The sequence below is a fragment of the Pinus tabuliformis genome, chromosome 4_2 (genome assembly GCF_031772625.1).
Source record: "Pinus tabuliformis cultivar Carrire ecotype Pingquan chromosome 4_2, CPIR1, whole genome shotgun sequence".
Classification (NCBI taxonomy): domain Eukaryota; kingdom Viridiplantae; phylum Streptophyta; class Pinopsida; order Pinales; family Pinaceae; genus Pinus; species Pinus tabuliformis.
Genome location: NC_142304.1, coordinates 1,001,690,454 through 1,001,696,471, shown reverse-complemented (window position 1 = coordinate 1,001,696,471; position 6,018 = coordinate 1,001,690,454).

Sequence of the window (6,018 nt, the reverse complement as noted above, 5' to 3'; positions counted from 1 at the left end):
GACAAAATCTTTAACTCACAACTTTGTAATGAAAATTTTAATGAAAACTAATTTAAGACAATTCATTTTGATTTTCAGGGAAAAAAACAATAAAGCTTACCTCCAGAAGTAACCGGCGGCATATTAGCACGATTAGCTTTCATCCTCAATTTCAAGTTTGATGCAAATAAGACGTCGGAACCCGGATTCACATTAAATAAACAAGCTTAGATGTCCGAAGAGCCTATATGAGGAAAGGGCAGAGTTGCTAGTCGCGACCCTCCAAACTCCACAGGATCTGTCTAATACGACAGCAAAATTTTATTCAGTTTCTTGGAATACGGCAACATTAAGGTCAGAGTATTTATTCCATTCGGAACTTTCATTTTAATTTTTAAAAAAAATTCAGCAGTAAACAAAATCTTGCAAACCTTACAGTAATTCACTAATTTCCCCTAAAATCTTTACCGAATTCTTATTAAATTCTTAATTGAAAAATAATAATAATAACCCTAAAACAACTAATCTTGAAATCCTGCGGGCCGATTTTGAGCCTCCCGGTCCCATCCCGCTGTCTTATTTCCTTCCAGTAGCCCAGCCAAAGAAGACTTGTTCATGCGAGACAAGAATAGCAAAAAAGAAAATTGTATGGGGTCCGTAAACTTCACTATCAGCGTCTCCTGCCCTCTTTTTTTTCATGTGACGACACTGATTGACAAACATTCTTTCACCGCCTTTCTACGATTTTCTGTTTCACTGTTGATGTCCAACACAGTACAGTATGTTAAAGATGTGAAAATAAAGAATTTCAGGTTTAAATTTGTCTATTCTACCTTATATAATATTAAATACATATGTAAAGCGCATATTGACTTTTTACAGAATTGATCCGGTACAATTAAGCGCAATTTGATTGTTTACTGAATTGACCCGGTACAATTCCTAATTTACAGGTATTCTGAACTCACCCGAAGGCATTATTGAAGCACTTGCAAAAAGAAGGGGCCAGGCTTGAAAATGAATTACGAGCCGTGGGCACTCTGCTCTTGGGAACTCCGCTCCCTCTCTGCAACAGCTCTCGGTTTCAGGCCACCAAAAATCCTACCTTCGATATGGAGCCCGAGATGCACGAGTAGCAGATGGAGTAGCACCAGTACGATGAAGGGCAAATCCTGAATATCCAGACGCAAAAACGCAGGGCAGGCAAGCTTAAACAAGCGTTGTTGTTGCGATTTTCATGAGCTGGTGTTTTTAGGATTTTAATTTTCTCTTACCACGTGCTGGTCTTCTTCAGAGACGTGAAGACAAGTTTTATTTTCATGTGACATGTTTCATTTTCCTTACGCATGTTTACAGGTTTCGTTTTCTATGGGCATCCCATGTTTCATGTTCTTTCACTGACCACGTGGATTCACGCCTGGCTGAAAACCGCAAGTTGCACGTGGGTCCATAATATTATCAACCCCTCTATCACGTCGCGTCTAGGTCTGGGTCCGTTCATCCCCTCTATCGCATCGCGTCCAGGTCCGGGTCCGTTCATAAGTAAAAGATCAACGTAAATATTTACAATCATAAAAAGCCTTGAAAATTTGCAATGACGAGGACCACACTTTTACATGGTCCTCGATTTATCATGAAACTAAACAGACCTTATCTTTGACAACGTAATCAGGGTCATCCAACCTAAGTTCATGATACGGTGTTATCGTACATGGTCCGAATTGTCAAACGATTCATTTATTTTCGGGGTATTTTGAAATGAGGATTTTTAGTCTTTTGTATATCTATGTGCACAGGTCAAATGGTATTCTCACTCGAGATGTGTAAACGTCGTTTATTGGTTTGAACTTCTTTATGCGTGGGAGACATGTTTTAACTATTTTTGAAATATTATTCAATTTAAACTTAGACTACATGTTTTGACTTTGCTTCACCCGGGTGTAGTTAACATGTTTTAATAATTTTTTGAAACATTTGCTGAAATATGAATGATAAATACATGACATTTAATGATGATAAAGACTAACAACTGCAGCGCACGGACGTAGAGAAGGAGAGGAAATTTAACATGTCATTGGTGTGGCGTTCAAGAAATATTGAGTCGCATGGATTTGGTGAGAGCAGCGTCAATTCTCATTGGCAACTCGCAAGGACTTTGTGACAAATGCTTTTTCATTTGGCTTTACTACTTCTATAGGTTCAAGATAGGCCATATCCGTAAATAGGCTATCTCTTTTCAAAGATGATGGGTGAAGCTCTGCACTTGTGGATGTCCCTGCTCTTACCACGAGGTGAGAGACAATTACACCAATCTTGCACCAGTCGAGCTTCAAAATAGATCATTTTCTTATTGCGCAACTTCTGTTACACTTCAGACTATGCAGGTGGATCAGCTGCTTCTGTTTTAATTGCTTCTGTCCCACCAGATTCAGCTGCTTCTGTTTTAATTGCTTCTGTTTTCTCTTCAGTGAGCGGCAGGGACTCTCTTCAGTGAGCGACAGGGACTCGCTGCTTTGCAGCCTCCCTTGTTATATATAAAGCCATTAACGTTTGTGGAGGCGATACAAAGAAAAAATACCCCATCCCATATACATGGTTTTTACGAATAAATAAAGTTTTACAATGAAGTATATGCTCGTAGATTTAGCATTTGGGTTCCACTACTTTTCTTTTTGGGTCTATAATATTAAGTTCATGGGTAAGGAAGTCATAGTGAGGGCCGAAATGTGAGTACGTTTTTTTAAGTGATAATTATTTTTTCTTTTCTTTTTTTGTGGTCTATAATATTAAGTTCATGGGCAAGGAAGTCACACTGATGACTGAAATGTGAGAAGGTTTTTTAAAGTGATAACTATTTTTTTCTATATGATGTATTATTTTTTATTTTTTTGGTAGTCTATAATATTAAGTTCATGGGTAAGGAAGTCATAGTGAGGACTGAAATGTGAGTAGGTTTTTTAAATGATAATTTTTTTTGGGTCTATAATATTAAGTTTATGGGTAAGGAAGTCATAGTGAGGGCTGAAATGTGAGTAAGTTTTTTTAAGTGACAATTATATTTTTTACATAATATATTATTTTTTAATTTTTTTTGTGGTCTATAATATTAAGTTCATGGGTATGGGTATGGGTATGGAAGTCATAGTGAGAGCTGAAATATTATTTAAAAAAAAATTGTGATTATTATTTAAAAAACGTTGTGATTTATAATGTTAATTTTATGGGTAACAAAGTCATAGTGAGGGTTGATTTTTTTTAAGTGAATATATATATATAATATAATATTATTTAATTGTAAATATAATTATAATTTATATTGTTGAAAGATTTTAATATGGATTTTTTTTAATATGTTTAATAAAGTAAATGTAATTTTATTTTTTTATGATTTATATTATTAAGTTCATGGGTAAGGAAGTCACACTGAGGGTTGAGTATTTTTTTAAAGTGATAATTTTTTTATTTTATTTTTTATATAATTTAATATTTTTTAATTGTAAATATAATTATAATTTATATTGTTGAAAGATTTTAATATGGATTTTTTTTGTTAATATGTTTAATAAAGTAAATGTATTTTTTTTTAGAGATATTATATAAATTTAGTATAAAGGAGATGTTATCATGTAGGTTTTATTTAAAAATAATAAAAAATATATTTTTTAATGAATTAAAAAATAATATAAAGAAAATCAATATTTATTATAAGTAAATCAACTTTATATAAAGACAGGGGAAAAAATTTAATTTTTAGTACGAGGGAAATATATAATTCCTTCACTACTTAATACTCAGACAAATGACATATATAATAGTATTATATTGATATTACATTATGCGTAATTCATTTTATGTATAGTTAACATGTAATATTTAAAATAGCATACACATTTAGGGAGAAAGACTTATGGATATGTTTTAATGTGGACAGTATAAATCATAAATAAAATATCAATACAACATTATTATTTTAATGTCAATTATGTATATACTATATAAATTAAGTGATAATAAAAAATAAAATAAAAATAAAACATTTTATTAGTGCATTTCTCAAATCCAAAGTAGATTCATCCTAACGCCATCCTAACCCTAGATCTAGGTGGGGAGAGGGATAATACCTATCGAGGTGCAAACCTTTCCTCAAGTTTTGCGCGGAAAAAGATGTTTGCATCTTAAAAGATTTATCCCTATGGGAACTTGGTATATTGGGACCTAAGATGGATCTATTCTTCTTGATTGCAACAAGAGGCATTAATGTTACATTTGGAAATAGTATAATAATACTTACATTAACAAAATAAAAAATAGTATCTGGCTGGCAGATCGACCCTTATAAAGGTTGTCCTCTTTGCTCTCCCTATCTACCAATATGCGGTCACATTGGCTCCCGCCGGCATACATAAGCACATGGAATTATTAATGAGAAGTTTTCTCTGGCAGGGGGGAAAGCAAGAAACCAAGAAATTTAGCCTTGTCAAATGGGAGCAAGTCATCCTCCCCTATGACAAAGGCGGGCTCGCCATCAAAATTCTGAGCCTCGCCAACAGGGCTATGGGCTTTAAACTAATTTGGAGAATCCTCAATGGCAAAGGCTCCTGGTGGGTGGAAGTATTAAAGAGGAAATATTTGAATGGACCAAATTTTAACATTCTTTCTGAACCAATAGCTGAAAGACCTTGCACCCTTGTCTGGAAGCTAATTAAAAAGGTTCTTCCTCAGTTCAGAGAGAACATCTCCAAAGTGCCTGGAAGCGGCTAGGAGGTCAGCATCTGGACTGACAGAATCATGGGCTCCAGACCAAGAATTCACATCCAAAATCTCAGGCCTCTGCATATATGGATGGAAGCAAGAAAGTTAACCCACTTGTATGACATTTCATCTTGGGACCGGAACTCTTGGCAGGGCTGGAAGGACCTGCAAATTCCCAATGAACTCAGAGATCTATGGCACAATCTCAAGGTCTCCCTCACAGGCGCAGCGCCCACCACGAAAGGGGCCGAAGATGGGTATATATGGGACCCAAGTGGTGGAAAATTCACTGTTAGAGAAGGCTACAAATTCCTCCAGGCATCCACTCCGACAGCCAAATGGAAAATTTTCACAACAGTCTGGAAATCTGAATGCATCCCAAAGGTCAAACACTTTAATTGGACCCTCCTCAAAGGAAAGGTGCTCACCGCTGAAAATCTCAGGAAAAGAGGGATCTTGGGGCCTTCTATTTGCTGCCTTTGTCGCGCAGAGGAGGAGAGCAGCCATCATCTATTCTACCATTGCCCCATCGCTCAAAGTTGTTGGACTCAGATTGTCAGCCCAATGAAAATTGATGAGACCTTTGAACAGCTACCCTCCCTTCAAAAAAACTGGGCAAAGTGTTACCCCTATCCTAAGAAAGGCAAAAACATTATTACCCGTTTGTGGAAATGCATCCCAGCTACCCTCAGTTGGCAAATCTGGTTAGCAAGGAACAACTGTATCTTTAACGACAAAAAGCCCAACCTTGTCCGCATATTGGCAAAAAAAATAACGTTCACATCTGAAACAATAAGTGCAAATGGGGTAGCTCCTCCAGACCAATCAAGCTGGCACAAAGAAGAGGTGGAATGGTATAACAAATTCAGCATCAATCATAGCAACAACCAACCAGCACACCCCAAAGTTAGCAAGAGAAGTATAAACTGGAAGCTCAGAGGCACAAGGGAAGAAGTAAGCCAATGGATCCTTGATCAGAATCGCCCTACTTTGCACTTCGACGGGGCCTCCAAAAATAACCCGGGAGAAGCTGGAGCAGGGGGCATCATAAAGGATAGCCATGGCAAAACTCTGGTCAGCTACGAATGGGGTTTGGGCCAAATGTCCAATAACCTGGCCGAAGCTTACAGCCTCTACCTAGGCACCCTCATTCTGAACCGGCTGAGAATCAGGAATCCAATAATAGTGGGAGACTCAGCCATCGTCATTGCAGCCATGGTGGCGGGAACAAAATTTAAAAAAGAGGCACTTAATAACGTAAAGCTCAGGATCGAGGAAAATGTCAAA